This window comes from Zalophus californianus, chromosome 15, assembly GCF_009762305.2.
Source record: "Zalophus californianus isolate mZalCal1 chromosome 15, mZalCal1.pri.v2, whole genome shotgun sequence".
Classification (NCBI taxonomy): domain Eukaryota; kingdom Metazoa; phylum Chordata; class Mammalia; order Carnivora; family Otariidae; genus Zalophus; species Zalophus californianus.
This window is the reverse complement of record NC_045609.1, coordinates 2609896-2630615: the sequence shown is the minus strand read 5'-3', so window position 1 is coordinate 2630615 and position 20720 is coordinate 2609896. Positions and strand designations below refer to the sequence as shown.

At 38.8% G+C, this 20720-nt stretch overlaps 1 protein-coding gene and 1 pseudogene across 1 annotated transcript in view; both read right to left on the bottom strand.

Annotated features, from left to right (window-relative positions):
* PCDH15 (protocadherin related 15) overlaps positions 1-20720 on the bottom strand; it is a 1343394-nt gene that overhangs the window by 1292458 nt on the left and 30216 nt on the right. The window lies entirely within an intron of this gene.
* Positions 11639-12973, bottom strand: LOC113920769 (annotated as a pseudogene).

Genomic DNA, 20720 nt, shown 5'->3' with positions numbered 1-20720 from the left:
AAAGAAAAAAAATGCACTGTCAAACAATATCTACTGAATATTCCATCTATAATAATTTTCATATAAATGCAGCATTCTGATTGTTGCATTATAGATGTGCCACTCACAACTTCCTGACGTAGTGGTAATACTGTGTCTATATTTCCATGTTAAATTTAAATGGAACATATTGTGTCTTTGAGGAAACTCATGGTGATACTATGCTGTAATTCTAGATGTATTATATACATAAATATAAGCCAGTTAAACACCTACAGACATAATGGTCTTATGTTTTTTTTCTTTTTTTGATCATAATTTAAAAGAAATGCTGATATTTGACAGAAGGAAATTCTGGTTTATATTTGATTTTCTATTTAATGCTTGAAACAAAAGATTCTGGGCATAATCTTAAATCTCTTTCTCCCTTCCTTTATTAGCTAACCCCAAGAATCTACTGCTACAAGGATATATGGATAGCTTGTTATATCTCTAGAGTCTAAGGAAAAAAATGAGTGTGGATTTTAAAGATTTTTCTTTCTCTCCTTAGAACAAGCACAATAATCTTATTAAAACCATTTATAATCAGACACTTGTAAAAAATAAATGTAAATATCAAAAGGACCTCAGAAATTTACATAAATTCTTACAGGCATATTTTGCTACATGATCTGTTCTTATGCACATCAGAAATATCATTAAATTACCAATGTTACAAGTATATATTGCTCACTAGGCAATATTTATAATTCATAGGTTTGAAGTTATCTTATTTTTATTTTATTGGGATAATTTTACTGAGATAATCGAATATTCACATGCAGTTGTAAAAAAATAATATAGACTCCTGTTTCCCCCAATGACAGAAACTGGCAAAACTTATAGTGATAATGTACTAGCAATGTCTGCAATCCACAGATCTTGTTCAGATTTCCCCACTTTTATTTGGAAAATTAATTTTAATTAAGAATTACAGGTGAAGGAAAGGTCTGTCTTCCAAGACTTCTTTGCTAAAGCAGAGGAAAGTCTGGTACTGGTTCTAAAACTTTTACCCAGAAACTGGCGTGTGTGGGTGGCACCATGGGTTAAACAGTGGACTCTTGGTTTCAGCTCAGGTTGTAACCTCAAGGTCATGAGACTGAGACCTGCATTAAGCCCCCCATCAGACTCCTCACTCAGCACGGAGTCTGCTTCAGATGCTCTCTCCCTCTCCCTCCCACTTGGGTGCTCGCTGTCTAAAATAAATAAATAAATCTAAAAAAAAAAACAAAAAGCAAAACAAAACCCAAAACAAAAAACAAACAAAAGCCTTTTACCCAGAAAGAACTTGTATATTTCTGCTCATATACATTGAGTAAAACAACAAAAAGAGGAAGTTCTCAAAACAATATTTTTGATAACAAGGATCATTCACAAACAACTAGACTTTTATTTGCTATGTATTTTTTTCACTTTGTTTCTGAAATCATCCAAATGATATTTGTTCCACAAAGAGAGTCTAACTACTAGGTAACATTTCCTCTCCTTGGATTGGTGAGACTGTTACAGAGAGTTTCAGTGACATTCCCAACACAGCCAGATGCCAACAAAGATGTATTTTACCAGACAAACATGTTACAACCTAACACAAAAAGGAGCGCAAACAAAAAGCATTAACACATCAGAACACTCTTTGTTCAATAAATCAACAACTGCTACATCTCTTTGCCTAGATTTAATTCTACCTTTGGAGAAAAAGGGGTTAGAAAAAAAAAAGGACTATTCACCTACTTCTTTCTTTTATCATATTTAATTCTTATTTACATTAATTTTTCAAACTTATAAAATATTGCACCTAACACTAGGACTTATATACTTCTACAACTTTAGTTCTTTCATTAGAAAGAAAAATACTTTTTGTAGGTAAAAACAATTTTAAAAATACAATAATTCAGAAAAAGGGACATTAATTAGCTCTTAAAAGTAACATGGAGGAGTCTAAAATATCACTGGACTGATAGTAAAACCAAGAACCAATGGATATAAAGCTATAACAATCTATGGCAATTTAGCCTAAACATTTGAGGGAAAAATTTTCCCTATATTTTCAGAAGCAGTTAAAGCCATCGAAAAAGAAGAATAATTTAAAGTCAAAGGAACACACACACACTCAGATACACACAACTACAGAAATGAGTAGACTACTGAAATTCAGTCACTAAAAAAATCTCTAAAATATTGTTAAAACTAGTTAAAATGAATCTATTGAGAAATCAAAATTTTCTATAAACCAAAGTCAGGAGACCTACTAATAATTTATAATTATCTTCAATAAGTTATTTTTCATAATTTCCAATGACCTTCATAATTTTCAGTAAGTATATAATTTCAACCAATATTCAGTGAAACAGGGAAGAAATCTATTTGAACACAAATGGATGTTTGCCAATAAATATTGGGACCATGACAGATGTTTGATTTTCAACTATCATGAAGTTTCAATTATTTATAGACTCATCTAACTTGTAGGCTGCATCTAAATGTGTTATAAACAATTCAATGGAAGGGAGAGACACAGAGAGAGTGGGAGGAGAGAGAGAGCTTTTAATTAGAATTCACCCAAATCAATTATTTGGTAAAAATAATTTTCTTTTCCAAACAGCCAAACTGGGTAACACCTATTCCCTCTTGTCATTTTTTTAACTATGTATTTTGACCCTCGTGTCTCCTAAAATGTCACTACCTAAGTCTTGAATTCATTCATGCCTATAATTTCATTTGCATCAAATTACTAATTGATATAGGAATCGAGTTACATGGAGAATGTAGCTTTACCAGTAAAGTCAGAGGTAACAACAAGAAATCAGGCTTTGTCAGTGAACCACTAAGGTATTTTTTTTTTTTTTTTTTTTTTTTTTTTTGGCTAGGAGAGTTTGCAGCTAAATCCCAGAAACATATAAAGCTATTCTTGTAAAGTATATGGCTCATTCAGCAATGCACATTAAAGTGAACCACTAAAGTATGCTGATTGATCAATAAAGTCTGTGGCTCCATTTGTAGAATGTGCAAAAATTAAACCATTTCACTATTTGGTTCACTGAGTTAAGTACATAATGGCTCAAACAGTATATTATGTATTTGAAGTCAAGCAAATTGCACATTGCAATGTAGTCAACCATGAAAATAGGCTATTTCAGTGATTAGCTAAGAATATTAAATTTGAAATAAAATTTGTAATTTGGACAGAAAATTATGCAAAATACTAATTAGTCTGAATTTCTTTTATCTGTCTTCATTTTTTATAAACTTTTAATATCTAAGCATTGATTTAATGCATGATTCTCCTTTGAAAGCAACATGCTTGTTAGTGCATACACAAAAATGTATTTATTACAGTTTTAAGACTTTACAATATATGAAAGAAATGCATAAACTCAATAAATAGGAATGTTTCCCTAACTGAAATTAATCTTTAAAAATCTATTAATAGGTGCTCCAGGACCAGTAGTTATGTCCCATACCAAGAAATGGTGCCTCCCAGGGTAGGTTTTTCCAGGAAGGATCAACACTTTCCCCTGATTTTATATGTGGTAATAGTTACAAAATGAATGTCGCTTTTAAGTGAGGGTTTTGGAAGATGCTCTTTTCTAGGGACTGTGGTTTAGAGAGTTCAGGGCTCCAATTCCAGCAGTATCTGGGAGCCTGGACCCATAGCATCATTTGGAAACATTTGTAGTAAGGGCAAGGTGTCTTGTCTAGTAGCAAGCTGTCAGTGGATGGTGAGTTACAGATTTAAGGCAAAGAGAATCAGTTCAACTGAACAGAGGTTTAAAATCCTCTGCTACTTGGTCACCACCAGGCATATAGCAAAGTATCAAAGAAGATCTCTTCTCAAAGTGTCTTTTGGAAAAATGTATTACATACAGAAACAAACCAACAAAAAAAAAAAACAATATATGAGGAAATAATTATATGTCGTAATACATGATAAAGAGAACCGAACTGGTTCTGTGACTTTTCATAAATAGGGAAAGCTTTGTGAAGTTTATGGGACACTCTTGATAGGCTTGTGCAAAAAATAAATGATATTTCTAGATTTTAATCTTGCTATATCAAGAACACTGTGAATAATAAAATTGCAAATTCAAGTTGTTTTAGAAACAGTGTAGCCCATCCTACATCTCATGCCCTGGGTACCCACCAGAGAAATTGAGCTAGAGAGCTTGAAGCGACCCGATTCATTGTGTTGCCTGCAATACGCCCCAGAAAGTTAGCAGTCCCACTTGGAGAGGTAAAATATAACTGGATTTTGAGATAACTTGAGGATGGAATGGCTTAGATTTAATCTGTTCATCGTCAGAATTTGCTATCGGTTATCAGGAAGGATTGGGATAGAATTGCGGCATTTTAGAAAATTGGATTTGTTTCTACACAGAGTTTGAGGAAGAAAGAGATTATGAGTTTATGGAAAACTGCAGCTAGAGTAGTATTAGTAGAGAGAAGAGAGCAAAGTCTCAGTATAAATGGGCCACAGACCGGACCAGATGGCAAAGGAAGGGCAGAAGAGGAGAGAGAATCTAATACCATTCTCAACACACAATTCCGGAAGATTCGATTTCTGAGACGTGTGCAGACAGTAAAGAAATGCTTCGAGAAATGCAGGGGTGGGGTATGAGGACACAGGGGGAGATGCTGCATGTGAGCCGCACCAACAAGGGCGGAGGCGTGCAGCCTTGGTGCTCATGGGAGAGCCAGGGGCAGAAGCCTGAGACCTCACCTGCATGCGTGGCCAGCTTGGCAGTGAGCACAGGAAGGGAGCACGGACAGAATTAATAAGACTGAAAGATATCCGGCCCAGAGGAAACAGAGCCAGGAGGATGCAATAGCATGAGCACCAAGAAAAATTATTTTTGAAGTAATTGTGAAGTTTGCCATGAAACCAAGAGTAGAAGAATCGGAAAAATTATGCCATAGGGCTTCATGGGAAAAACCATGGTCACTTTATAACTTCACATCAGAATTTAGAAAGTTTTATATCCCCTACCCTTATAAACGTCCCTTGATATAATGTGTGTGCGCGGGCGTGCACGTGTGTGCCCGTTTCCGTGCATAAGGGAATCAGGAGGGGGGTGTGAGATAAGGAAAAGGAGACAGCGAATATATAACTGAGCAGTAACATTTGCCATTAAAAAAAAAAAAAAAAACAGTGAGGGTTAGACTAACACAGTACGGCCGAAGAAAGAATTGTTTAATGACTGGGAAACCGGATCACATTCTAAAATGAGGGGAAAGGGCCGTTCATAAAATGACGTAGCACCTAGCGTCCGAATGCCTACGATGTGTCCTGAATAGTCGTAACTGAGGAGGAGGGTGGCGGTGAGCAGGAGAGCGGGGTCATTGCCCTCAGGGCGCTTACATTCCGGGGGGATTAGCAGTACATAATCAGGCCAAGAAATCCTAGAATTCCATGTAGAAGTAGTGTTAGGTGGAAGCTGGAGGACAGCGGTGGAATGAACTGCCCGAGGAGGAGCCCCGTGTCCCTTGAAGTCCTTGAAGGGGGTGTGGCAGGGACAGGAGCTGGAGGCTGGGCTGGTGATAAATGCATCACACGCCGGAAGGCTGGGGGCACAACATCCTGACCTCGTGGCTTCAAGACCCCGGGGTTGACAGGTGTAGGGGCAGGTGCTCTGCCTTCCACCTCTGTCCCAGGGTATCCCCCAGACTCATCACAGTGCACGTGCATGGTGGGTACAGCCCCCGACTGTGGAGAAAGGTTGACAGGACGGTTCTGGTACAAACCTTGTAAGGTCAAAACCTCCCCCTTCCAATCTGCAGGAGGGGTCTCCCAAAGGATCAGAAGCACCTCCATTAGAGACCAACCCCCTGCCCGTCACAGCTCCTCCCAGCCCAGAGAGACCCCATAATATCCAATCCCACAGCAGCCTAGGGCCGGCTCCACGCCCAGGAGCCCTCTGGCTCTCCCACCTCCAGATACACTGCTTTGCCCTTGCCACTTCCCTCTGGCTGTCTTTATTACAGCCCAGACCCCCAGGTAAATCCCCTGGTGCGGGATCCAAGGACCGAGACCGCCGTTCACACAAGGCAGACTCCCACCCACTGGGAACAACGAGAACATGAAAAAATAAACAAAAACCAAAAACTATTCATGGATGGGAATGGTATTTTTAATTATATTAACATAAAGAATCTCTTGGAGGAAATGACATTTGAGCAGGAATTTGAATGCGAAGGACTCATTAATTTCCAGTAGAGCAAATAGCAAATAAAAGCCCTTCATCAGGGACTACCAAATTTTCAGGAGTCTGGTATATGGTATAAGCGGGCAAGTGGTATGAAATGAGGTCCAAGGGGGTAGGTGGACGCTGAAAGACATGGGATCATGTGAAATTTTGTAAGAAATGTAGCCTAAAACTTCGAGCAGCCATTGTTTGGTTTTATGCATGGTAATGACAGAATCTGTTCCTTTTGTTTGCTTTGTTTTGAAAGGCTCACCTTTGGTATTTCATAGGCAACAGTTTACGTGAGTAGGAATAGAGATGGGGAAGTAGGGAAAATTACTGGAGTATCTGTGTGAGAGATGCTGGTGGCTGGAAATCAAAACTGCTGTGTACAACATGAACAATGGTATACAGTGGCCCTGATTAAACCTCAGCGGTTTATAAGACCAAAAAAGTACAATGGCTAGATTCAGGGTCTGTTTGAGAAGCAGATCCAGTATGGGACTGGTAGATAAATAGGGTGTGGGGACTGAAATACACAGAAGAATTAGAGATGATTTCTAAGTCCTTGGTTTTTTTTTTTTTCTTGGTTTTTTTTTTTTAAGATTTTATTTATTTATTTGACAGAGAGACACAGCGAGAGAGGGAACACAAGCAGGGGGAGTGGGAGAGGGAGAAGCAGGCTTCCTGCCGAGCAGGGAGCCCAATGTGGGGCTCGATCCCAGGACCCTGGGACCATGACCTGAGCCGAAGGCAGACGCTTAACGACTGAGCCACCCAGGCTCCCCATAAGTCCTCGATTTGTGAGATAAACAATTGGGTGAATAATGCAGCAACAACTAGGTTGGAAAGACTTGGTGAGGTGAGGCTTGGTTTGGTCAGGAAGGGGAAATCTAGCATAACGATACAATGTAAGTTTGGTATAACTATTGAATATTCAAGAGGATAGATCAACCAAGAAGTGCAACAAGGGATGTGAACCTCTGGAGACCAGTCCGTATTTGGATTGTGAACACAGAAATAATAAACATATAGAAGCTCCTGAATACGTACGACAACATCTATCCTAGCAAGCAATGCTGAAGAGAAAAGAGAAAGGTCAAGAATCAAATCCTGGGCTCAGAAGGGGAAAAGGAAAAGAGGTGTGTCAGAAGCTAGGAAAGCATCTGGAGGGACAGGGCGTGGTCAGCATAAGGTGACGGCTGCGGGGCAGTCACTGGATTTGGCAAATCGGGCACTTACACAACCTTAATTCCCCCTGGGGGCAGAAGCCTGGCTGGAGTAGCTCAGGGACAGAAGGAGACCTGAGGACAGGGAGACAGCAAGTGTACACCCTTTTTACTAAGTTGCTAGGAAGAAGAAAAGAGCTCCGTCAGAGCTAAGGAGGGAGGTAATCAATTTCTAAAAGATGGTTACTAGTACTTATTTTTAGGCCAATGCAAACCATCCACCAAGAGGAGGGGAGAAATGGAGGGTGCTAGAAAGCTCAGAAATACTGGCAGGCGCGAACTTTCTGAGTGGGAGCACGATGAGGTCCAAAGCACAAACGGAGCAACGCTCACCCGGAGAGCAGGGGCACAGTTGTGCCTTGGCCACATCTGAAGAGAAGCCAGAGGCTGCCAACGGTGCAGGTTTAGAGGAGCCCGTGTTCCCACGGGGCTAAACTAAGGGGTTGCAATCGGATTATTTCCATTTGCTCACTAAGTCAGCAAAGGTGACAGAGAAGGAATGGGGGTAAGGAGAGCTAGAAAGGGGAGAGAGAGAGGCTTATAAGCAAAGAAGGGATCGCCTCGTGAACAAAGAAATGATCCCCACATTATTCTGGAGAAGAAATAAAATTGAAAAGAAATTACTGGCTAACATGCTTGACTAAAAGAAACAGAATTTTAAAGCATTAATGGATTGGTGAGACAAAATTTTCCTCCCCCCCTTTTTATAAATCAATGTTTCCATAGAGTTTAGTGCATTAAGCCAATTTATACAGTCTCTTAAGATTAGTTTTTACTTGTAGCTGACTTCATTAAAATATTCTTCATACCCATTTGGAAGGCAAACCTCTAGGTAATACTGCAGGATGTTAAAGTCATTTAAATACAAATGACATATGCCATATTTGCATTTAACAAGTTAACTTGGATCCATCCGACCTGTAAGGCTTTTAAAATGTTACAGAAAGGACAGATAAACAAAATCTTTTTAAGTACTGGGCTTCAAGTCTCAAAATGTAATGCACCATGTGGAAAGACAAATGCCTCTGCTTCGATCTCTGTAGGAAGTTTGGGCTGAAATCCACATTGCAACTGATGTGTGAACTGTGTCTTGTCTAATGAACAGATTCATGGTAAAATCCTTTGGGCTTGTTAGCTTTTCTCCTACTGAATAGGGATACCTCTGGGGTAACCTGATGCTTCACAAACAGTATTGCTAAAGATGAAATCTTTAGGTGGTTAAGAAACAAGAAAAAGCACAGTATACCCAGCTATGCCATTCCTTCCGTGCAACTAATCACAATTCCTCAGGCTTTAATTAAGCAGCATGAGGCAGCCCAATTAATTCAACATATGCCCCGATAAGGCCTTGCCAGATTCATGGTTATGACACATGAAATGCAATTGGTATGAATCAGAATGCCCCAGCTTCTCTCAGCCTTCCATACTAAGCCTACTACTGTTTCAAGGCTAACTTTTGGTCACAATGGCATCCCACCACTGAAGGATGAAGTTGTGAACATCGAGATAAATGGGCGTAAGATGTCTGGGTGCAGGCTGCATGCATCACCAGCCTCATACTGTTGCTTGTGGGTGTTAAAAAGCCTACTTACTGTGAAAACATCCAGTGTCCCCCTTGGACAGCCGCTGATACCCCGAGAATCACCATGTTACACCCACCTTTTTGTAGGCATTTGGTCATAGCATCTGTGGAAGCCAGTATTCAAATGTGAGTGTGTTCATCAGCACACTGTTTCACAAATACACCACTGATACTTAGCTAAGTTTGGAGGAAATGGGCCAGCAAGGATCGTGATCTTAAGAGAGAATTATTCCTAGTAGTTTCCCGAAATGGCTTAGACTACTTATAATTTTAAAACTTTTAACAAGCCTAGAAATTTCTGTCCTTGAAACATCAAAGCCGAGATGAATTATAAGTTTTTGTAAATTATATTAAAAATAAGTAAATTTTAAACTGATATCCAAAAAGTATGTGTATGTTATCTCATTACTTGTGAGATAGGGACATTTAAAAATTCCATAAAATTCCGCTTTTGGCTCCTTTTCTTGTTTTCTGTTTTTGCTAGGACCTACACTCCCACCTTACACATGCCTCATACTACAAATAATGTATGTCCTCCTTGTAAGGGACAAGGAGGTAATGATTTCCTCAGAGTCTTCCAGCACAACAGATAACATCCAAGGAGTGACCAGACCTAACCAACATGTGCATAATCCAGGCCACCGATGCTAGACATCTCAGCTCCAAGACCCCTGGCTCCAAGGAATGAGTGACTTATGGAAGACACCTGGACACCTGTCCTTGTTCTAACCGGTCCCTGGATGCCTGCGAGGACACATACACCAGACCACAATCCTCAATAAAATTCCCAGGCCCTGAGAGCAAAGACAAGACTCTCTCTCCCTTCCTCAGCCTCCCAAACACTCTGTCTGTACCTGCTGTCTCTCTATACCTTTGATAAACTCTATTCTCACGCCTTCCTGGATTGCAGTTGATTTCTATCCTGCACATAGCCAGGGACCCTCTTGGCTGATCCTGTGGGACCCCTCTGGGTCCTCAGACCCAGCCTGCCTGCATCACTTGTTAGAAGTCACTGATTAAAGGTCATTTTTCATTGCATTGGCAGCAAAAGAAAATTTGATCTACAGAAAGTCAAAGCCAAAATCAGATCATTTCTGGTTTCTGCACAGTTTCTCCTACAAATTCAATTTCACTGTTGGGAAAACGATATATGATATATATATATATTTAACCTCTGAAGACAAATCCTTAGATGGGTTATTAAAATAATTTAAAGCAGTCTGAGAGATATGACAAACAAGGTTTATGTAAAACTTCAAATTTTAAAAAAACAATTATTTAGGATTGTCAATATAGAAAGAAAAATCTTTGTGATTTAGTTATGGTACTAGAAAAAATACTTAGTTCCCACCCTGATAATCCCAAATATGAACCCATCTCATGCTATTCCTGGCTACACAAGTCACTCTTTAAATATTTCATCTCATCCAGGTCTGATACACCAAAAAACAGCTTTTCTCCTACTGAATAGGGATACCTCTGGGGTAACCTGATGGTCCACAAACACTATCGCTGAAGATGAAATCTTTATAAATCTCTATATCTAAATAAAGGAGAAAACATCCATAACAATGAATTAACTTTTCACTGTAAATTCCATGAACACACACCTATGTCTTTTTTGTTCCTATTTCCAGCCAAGTAAGACAGTAATTATCACTTACCATATTTGCTATACAATAGTTCTTGAATGAATGACTCCTTCATGTGGCACTTAATCCTCACAATAAAATTCTTCTCAAGAACAGAATGACAATTTTATATTTATGTCGCTATAAAAACCTGGGTTCAGAGAAGCCGACAGCCATGATGAAGAAAAGGTAGAGGCTCAGTTCTGATTCCAAGCCCTGTGTTCTCTACATCACGTCATAGCAGCCCATGATTCCTGGGTGACATTAACCGAGAACTCGCTCTGCTCCAATAACTCCTCTAAGGACTTCCAATGTGCCCATTCATACAGATATTATTAAAACCTATAGGTTGACACTATTCTTACATTATTTTACGATGGTGAGACTGACTACAGAGAAAATACATTACTTGTGGGGGGAAAAAAGTCATTTCTCCAGGATTCAAGCCTAGGCAATATGACACATCACTGCCCTTTTAAGCACCACATTATATATCGACATGCCTAGTTCAATACTGATTCATTAAATAATCACTGAGTCAGAAAGTAGGGAATCAGGAGTGAAACGCATTGTATCTACTCTGAAAAATCTAACCAACCAGGTAGATGGTCAATAAAGCACTTAAAGGATATGTTTCTATGTATCTAGAAAGTTATTTTCATTAGAGGCAGGATTTTAGTTTTGTACACTGCCCTAACACCATCAATTTTTTATATGTTAAAATAATTTAATTCTCCCTGTACATTTCTGTCCATGTGAGCCAACAGAAATCAAGAATGTATACTTTACAATATGTACCTGTTTTGAGACATTCAAGTCAATTCAGATGGCAGAACAGAATTCAATCACTAATGAAATGTTTAAAAAATATATATTAAACAAAAAAATGTTTTTACAAGATAAAAATAGTCTTCCACAACGCAATAAATTGCAGAACACCAAAATTTTAACTCTTTAGATGACTTCAGTTCAGTTTTTGGTTTCAAAATCTAGAGACAATCAAAAAGGAAAAGCGTTGGCAGAATTTCTGTTTTTATGTTTCTCTTTCTTGCTTCGACTACTTGTTACACTGTTTAAAGAACATGATGAAGGTGCTCTTGCATGACCTGTGGCTTTCAGATGGTCAAAAAGTTTATTCCGGGATGGAAATTCACTATGGCAGTTTGCATAGCCGATAAGAACATCACTCACTCTCTGTGGTTCAGCAGGTACTTTGACAGATTTTTTTCATATCTTTGGCTTTCTCTCCTTTGGGTTTAGGAGCATTCTTAGCTTCACTTTTTGGATCATCAGAGTTTGACAGTCTCAGTGACACTGATACTTTTTTGGGGACTCCCATCCAATTCTTTGGCACGGTCTTGATTTAAATTGGTTATCTTCTGATTCAACCTTTACTTCTTCTCCAGTTCCATTTTCATTGAAATTATCATCATAATTCTATGCTGATTTCTGTTTCTTTTTCTTCTGCTTTTTGGAAAGCTTTTGTTTTGGTGCATCTTCTACTTCTTCCTCAGAATTGGCATTCAGTGGATTTTCATCAGTTTGAGGTCCTGAAAAATTGTCTTCCTCCTCCTCCTCTGTTGTTTTAACAAGGCAACCATTTCCCGATGCTTCTTTGATTTTTCATGATTCCTCATGGCCTTTTCCGTCTTGAAAGATTTGTCACGTGCTGGGCAGTAAAGGTCATCGTACAGCTCAGCATCCTCAGCCGCATCACTGTCTTTACCACCATGCGCATCTGTGAGCTCAGATTCCCCTGTCTCATCTTCATCTAATCCATCTCCAAACTCCTTCTCCTAGCGCACCTCCATCTCCTTGAGCTCCTTCTCAGGTCGGCCACGGTCACCCAGCTCTGTTCCTTGTACTGCTCGGCCAGTTTGGACTGCTTCAGCTTCTGCAGCCGCCTCATCTCCTCTGCCTTCCTGGCCTTCTCGGCGTTCTGTTTCTCCACGAGCTTCCGATGTGCCCGCACTCTTCTGTCTCTCTTACGGATGAAGGCGACCAGCTGGCACACAATCTCGTCCTTCTCCTTCCTTGCTTTGTCGCGAATCTTTTTTCCTTTTTCCATGGCTCTTTTCCCCAGCGGTTTGAAGCTTGTCATGTATCATATTCTTCCTTCCAAGCAAAGTTCTTCTGAGTGCAGAAACCAGTAGGCATAGAAAGGATGGACTACCATATCAGAGTCACTCTGGGAGTCTCCAAAAGTGGGGAAGTCTTCCATCTCCTCTTCTAACGTAGATTCTAGCTCTTCCTTCGCAATCATTTCAAAAATGTTATCATAAACTGTATAAAAGCCCTTTCATCATCTCCATAACCAGAGTAACAGGTCCTCATTTGTCGTGAGCACTCAAGATTTATTAATGAATTAATCTACTGCTCTAATCTTCCATCCAATCGGACGGTATTTGCCAGATGACTAAGTGGGAACAGGTACATAGGAAGCAAGAGACCAGTGGCTATTTACTTTGGAATCAGAGACCTAAATTAAAGTCTCTCTCTTCTTAGTCCCATGGACTTGGGATAGGTTTCCTCTCTCTGAATTAGGGCAACCGACACACACAGGAAAAGGTAAAATGAGACTCCAATGACATAATGCAAGTAAATCTCAAACCAGTGTCTAGCATTCAGTTATTTGATGAATAATTAAATTAATGAACAGAATAAGAATGGAGAGATATGTCCGAGAATGAAGTGTTTTTTTCCATAGATATATTTAACAGTATCACCAGCCAGTCAAAATAACTAAATTCATTGGTGCAGCCACTATGGGAAACAATACAGAGGTTCCTCAAAAAATTAAAAATATAGGGGTGCCCGGGTGGTGCGGTTAGTTAAGCATCCAACTCTTGGTTGTTGGCTCAGGTCTTGGTCTCAGGGTCATGAGATCGAGCCGTGCGTCAGACTCCACCGTGGAGTTGGCTTCGGAATCTCTCTCTATCTCTCCCTCCACTTCTCCTGCTTATGTGCCCTTTCTCTAAAATAAATAAACGGGGGCACCTGGGTGGCTCAGAAGGTTAAGTGCCTGCCTTCAGCTCAGGTCATCATCTCAGGGTCCTGGGATTGAGCCCCACATCCAGCTTCCTGCTCAACAGGGAGTCTGCTTCTCCCTCTGCCTCTCCCCCTGCTTGTGCTCTATGTCTCCCTCTTTCAAATAAAGAAATACATCCTTGAAAAAAATCTTAAAAAATAAATCTTTTAAAAACATTAAAAATAGAAACACATATCTAGTAATTCCACTTCTAAGTACTTATCCAAAGAAAATGAAAACACTAATTCAAAAAGACATACATACCACTGTGTTCATTGCACCATTATTTAAAATTGCCAAGATACAGAAGCAACCTGAATGTCCATTAATGGATGTATGGATAAGGAAGAAGTAGTGTGTGTGTGTGTATGTATTTATATAATATTTATATATTTATATATAAATTTTATTATATATTATATATAAATTTTATATTTATATATAAAATATATTTATATATTTATTATATATTTATTTGTATATTATATATATATTTATACACACACGATGGAATATTACTTAGCCATAAAGAATAATGAAATTTTGCCATCTGTGACAACACGGATGCAGCTAGAGAATATTATGCTAAGTGAAAGAAGTCAGACAGAGAAAGATAAATACAGTGATTTCACTTACATGTGGAATCTAAAAAACAATAACAGAAATGGAATAACAAGATCTAAAAAATAATAACCGTGGCAAACAAAATAAAACAAAACAGAAATAGACTCCAAGATACAGGGAACAAACTGATGGTCGCCAGGGGGGAGGTGGGTGGGGGAATGAAGAGGTACAGATTTCCATTTGTGATATGGTTGAGGCATGGGTATGGAAAGTGCAGCATAGGAAATATAGTCAATAAAACAGTTTTGTATGGAGAAAGGTGGTAATGAGATTTAGTGTGGTGACTATTTTGTAATGTACATAAATATCAAATCACTGTGCTGTACACCTGAAATTAATGCATTATTGTATGCCAATTATTCTTCAAAGAAAAGAAGAAGCACTATAAAGGTGTTTAGAATAATTTTTCCATTTTGCTGGCAGGTATTTTCACATTTAATTGGGAGGAAGGCTGAGGATACACACAATTTGTACTTTATAGTCTTGGCAGTTTTAAGTAAATATGGGGACAGCCACGAAGAAAATAGGTCGACTGCCAGGATCAGGCAGGTTGAAGCAGCGATCACCCCTGGTCTCATAGGCACATGCACTTTCCTACTTCCCACACATGAGGGAAACCTGTCTCTGTGCTTCTGCTCCCCTCACTCATCCCCCCAACTATGCAACTTTCCTCTAATGCGCAGACTCTCTCACCTCCATGCAGCTTCCTAAGACCCATCCTCCTGCATCCCACAAAACATCTGTTCCACAAGAGTTGCAAGCTTTCCGTTCACTAAGTTTGCAAGTAGGAACTAAGTATTTTATATTTTAAAAATTTCTAAAAGAAAACACCAATGAAAACCCATAATTTCCACAAGAGTGGTTTTTTTTTTTTTTTAAAGATTTTATTTATTTATTTGAGAGAGAGAGAATGAGAGAGATAGAGAGCACGAGAGGGAAGAGGGTCAGAGGGAGAAGCAGACTCCCTGCTGAGCAGGGAGCCCGATGTGGGACTCGATCCCGGGACTCCAGGATCATGACCTGAGCCGAAGGCAGTCGCTTAACCAACTGAGCCACCCAGGCGCCCCCACAAGAGTGGTTTTGACAGGAGTGGTATGCAGAATCGATTCCACTTTATGTAGCTCATGAAATCTTGGAGGCAGTTGCATTATCAGGACTGCATCTCATCCTATTAGGGGGTAACGATATCCACTATCTGAGAACAGAGAACAGGCATCAGCTATGAATTTGAGGAAATGAATACGCCTCTGTGCTTCTTCTCTATCATTCCTTCCACAAAAGTAACATGTAAGAGACATGAACAAGTATCCCAAAGCTCATGTCAGTTAAGAGGACCAATTAAATGGTTTTGTTTTGGTGCTCACTTCGGCAGCACATATACTAAGTGGTTTGGTTTTGTTTTGTAATCTTTCAATCTGTCAGCCAAGAGGACAACAACGGGCGAAAACAAAACCGCTCAGAGATCATTTTCTTTGAATGTGGTTAAGTTGAAACAGACATCTTAAAAATTCTTATGCTGCCTTTCATGTTTTCAAACAAGAATTTTTTTCCCTGTGTGTTTCAGACAAGAATTCAAACTCAACGTCACAAGGCAGGATGAGGTTGGGTGGACAACAGCATTAAGAAAAAGTAATTTTTATACTCCCCCACCTCTGGCCTTGAATGGACGGTCCTGCTGGCCATTCCCCCCTCCTCACAATTGCTGACACAACAGACTCGGCAAGATTTAATTCCCTTAGATACTCCCGAGATACTCCAAACATGTCTTCATCACAGTACTTAACAAAACTCTCTTAAAACCGTCTGCTGTAGTTCTGTCTCTCCTATTAGATTATGTAGCCGTGAACACTGGAGAGAAATCTTGGGTTTTTTGTTTGTTTGTTTTAAGATTTTATTGATTTATTTGTCAGAGAGACAGAGAGAGAGAGCACAAGCAGGGGGTGCGGCAGAGGGAGAAGCAGACTCCCCTGGATCCCAGGACCCTGGGATCATGACCTGAGCGAACCGCTGCTGCCACGCAGGCATCCCGAAATCTTGTTGTTCATGTTTAAAGTCCTAAGCAGAACACTGCACAGTGCCTGGTGATACTGTTTCTGATGTTGAGTGGAAAACTGTAAAATAATGTTCAGATATTTTGCACATAGCACATTATATAAGTTCTTTTCTATCTAGGGTTCAGTAGTATTTAACACTCATTTTTTCAATTAAGAAAATTACGCTAAAATGAAACAATAAATTGATTTTTGTTTACATAGCTGGTAAGTGGTGGATCAAAGATTCAAAACCTGGGCTACATCATTCAAAAAAAAAGTGCCATTTCTATTACAACACTACATCCATAGCAAAGAAGGAAAAATGAAGAAATAACAACCTTTGAATTAGACTGTGTTCAGACAATGGTCATTTATTAATGCTGGCTCCATTTGATTTGCCAAGTGTCTTCATATAGGAGGCAACCAGGAGGTAATTAAAGATGCTTTGTCGACCCATCTATAAAGGTGCGAGCCCGGGTGACTGGTAGAATCATGACGAAGCCCACGAACAAGAAGGTGTGTGTGTGACAAGACAAATTACTTTATACCCACTAAGTTATCATCGCTGCCTGGCAAAGGGGAATGTATGTAAATACAGGCTCCCAGTTAGAACTTGCCTATGTCCCAGTCACCCAATCATCATTTACCAGAGATGTGGAGAAGTTAACCCACTCCTGCAAAGAGAAGCATGTGTTCTTATGCAGGAGAAAAGAAAGAATGAAAAGAAAATGTCACTAATAAGCATACAACCTATTCTATTTTTAGAAAATTCGCATACACTTTGAAGCGGGGATGTAGGAAGTATAGGAATCTAGGCTCAGTAGTGAATTAGTTCACTGCAAAAGGTAACACACTCACATAAATCGATACACACATAATACACAATATGTGTATGTGCATTTATAGACAGTCCGAGTTATGTGGAATTACCTAGAAATTTCTTTTTGTGAGAAAACTTCCAAGAACATCTACTAGGCACGTCTACTGAGCCATAACTTGAGTTTGTAACCAACCACGACAGGTGCTGAAATCTCAACTTGCCTCCACATCTCACATAGGTCCCTTCCCCAGTAATGGTGATTTAAAGGACCCTAATAGGATCCAAGAATACAGACTGCAGATGTTCGTGATGCATGAAATTGGCAGAACACCTGACAACACTCTGCCTAAAGAGTGGACTTTCCTTCACTAAAACTAAGTAGAAAGAAAACCTGCTCTAGACACTTTCCCTATACATTTAATTCAAGAGGAAATGACAGATGTTCTCACTCTCACACTGGACTCTAATTTGTCTAAATATCCTTCCTGGTGGGAATTGAGTTCAGTAGGAAGTGTCAGCGGTCCCATTATCCTAGATTCCTGGCACCAACCTGCAACTCCTGGATCTTACTGATGCCGTGACCAGCAGGAATACGTTCAGTCCTCCCTTGCCTTTGTCCAGGTAACCTCACTCACCTGTGAGGCAGAGTGTGCCGGCAGCTTCTTTCTAACCTGTGTTTCTATAACCTACTTAAAAAATATGCAATCTTTCTTCTTCTCCCACTTTTTTAAAGAATATTTCTATCGAATTATTGGTGTTCTTTAAGTTAATCCTTAGCCATTCTATTGCATTCTGGGTCCTTCCAAGAAGTTCCTGATAACATCTTCTTGACCAACTTTTTTATTTGGTTAGCAGTATTTATCAAATTGTTTAATGCATAACATTTGTATATTCTGGATGTTACTTTGAAATACCTTCTCCCTACTTAGGACTTAGGTTTTCACTTTCATTTTAGTGTCTCTTGACAATTAGAAGTTCTCAAAGCTAATTAAAAAAAAAAAATACTTAGTTCCTCCATGAGAGACGATGGAAAAAAAAAAAAGATATCTGTCCCAATATCATGTTTTAAATATGTTAATATATCCTTCTATAGTGTCCTCTAGATGTGCTACAGGGCTTTTTTTTTTAGTAAGTTCTACACCCAGTGTGGGGCTTGAACTCATGACCCCAAGATCGAGAGCCCCCACGCTCTACCCGCTGGGCCCGCCTGGCGCCCCAGACGTGCTGCAGCCCTGTCTCCCCCATTACTATTGCTAGGCCACATGAAAGCGATTTCTTTTTCATCCCAGCACACTATTCTTGCCTCTGATCTATACCCAAGCTCTATTCATCAATTTTTGTGAGTGTTTTTTTCTGTGCATTACATTCTTTCTACTGAAATTTTTATCGATACCTATAATTTCACTTAGATATATTCTTTCTTTATAATAAATCTTTATAATCTCTAATATTATAACATACACTTTATTTATTTCACCCCACAATTATGTGTATGAGCATAAATACTTCTTTGGTTGTTCAAGGAAGGTTTGTAATTTTTCATAAATGATGTTTATTCCTAGGCACATCATAGTATTTTTGCTGTGTTACGTGATACCTATTTTAAGTATAAATTCTAACTGTAGCTGGTAAAAACAAAAACAAAAAAACAACCATCAAGGTTTTTATGAACTGATTTTGCATCCAGTAACCTACCAAAACACGTTATTTCTAAACCCCTGCTTCTGGATTCTTCTGGGCTTTCTGCATAACATGCAAGTAATGAAAGTGTAATTTCTTGCTTTACAAAATTTATATTTTTTTTTACAAACTCGTAAAATTCTCAAGTAAAGCATAAAGTAGAAGTAGTGAGAGTGGGCATCCTTGATTTATTCTGGATTGTGAAGGAATGTTTTCAACATGTCACCATTAAGTATGGTATTATTAAAATGATTTTGTGTTTGGGAATACATGACCTTTAAAATTTTTTTAGTTTGCTGATATGGTTTAAATCATTAATGGGTATTTAAATTAATCAAAAACTTTTACAAATTTACTGCGTTTATCATGTTTTCCTCTCCCTTCTTTTAATGCAGTGTATTACTTCAATCAATTTTCTAAAACTACACCAACTTTACATTCTAGGAATAAATACAAGTACGCATTTTTAAAACTTCTGGATTCGATGTGTTTATAGTCTCATTAGGAATTTTGCAAATAGGACTGCAGTTTTAGTTTCTTGCACTAAATTTGTTTGATAATTTATTAAGTTTATGTTTGCCTCATAAAGCATGTCAGAAAAAATTCATTATTTTAGTATTCTCAGGATTATTTGCTGTATCACTGGACTATTTCCTTTTATATATACATAAATATATACTAAATGTGTATAATAAACATATATATTATATTAATATATAATTTGCAGGCAGATTTTCATATATATAAATATAATATATATAATTGGTCTGCAAAGGTTTCTAGTCCTGACATTGTCTTGTAGGAAAGACTTAACTACTACCCTTAGCTGTTAAAGAAGAAACACTAGACTGTACACCTGAAAGCAACAATGTAACACTGTATGTTAACTCTGCTGGAATCAAAAAACAAAACAAAAAAAGAATACAGGTTTCTTTTGCTTTAGTTAGGCAAATTGTATTTTTCTAGGAATCCATATTTTTCAATATATTGAAATAATGTTTTTCATAATAATCACTAATTTTTTTACGATCTTTGGCTATATGCTCATTTTCATTTCTACTATAATTTATTTGTGCCTTCTCTCTTTGGTACAATTCATATTTCTAGATTTTTCCTGAAATTTTAATCACTTGCAAAATCCTCCTTCAAAATCTGCAATAATTATCTCTACTATAACTTTAATATTCATTTCCTCATTTGGTTTTTATAGGTATTATTTATGCATTTATATTTTGGGAGTTACTCTGCTGTTCTATATTATCTTTTTTAAAGATTTTATTTATTTTAGAGAGAGAGGGAGCGTGAGTGGGAGGAGAGGCAAAGGGGGAGGGAGAGAAGGTATGAGCCCCCCCTATAGCAGTACTAGGGTAAATTTCCTAAATGTCACATGGTCTCTCAACTTTTAAAAAAGGGATATGCAATAAAATCTCCCACAAATTCTTGTACTTTTGGAAATTCTTGCTTTACATTTTTGAGGCTGTGTTGTTTATTATATTCAGACAAATGCAACATTGTTACATAAAATTTATAAATGTGGGCGCGGAGCAAGATGGCGGAGGAGTAGGAGACCTAGATTTTGTCTGGTCTCAGGAATTGAGCCGAATAGGGATCAAACCATTCTGAACACCTACGAACTCAACAGGAGATCGAACAGGAGAGTAGCAACAACTCTCTGAACAGAGAAGCGACCACTTACTGGAAGGTAGGACGTGCGGAGAAGTGAATCCGAGGCGATATTCGGGAGGATAGACGGCGGGGGAGGGGGCCTCCGTCGGCCGCTTCTGGCAAGTGCTAGAGCCGCGGAGCCCAAAATCGGACTTTTTAGAAGTCGGCTCCGCGGAGGGACGTCGCTGCAGTGGCTAAGCGGGGGGTGGAACCCTCGCGGGACACTGTGGT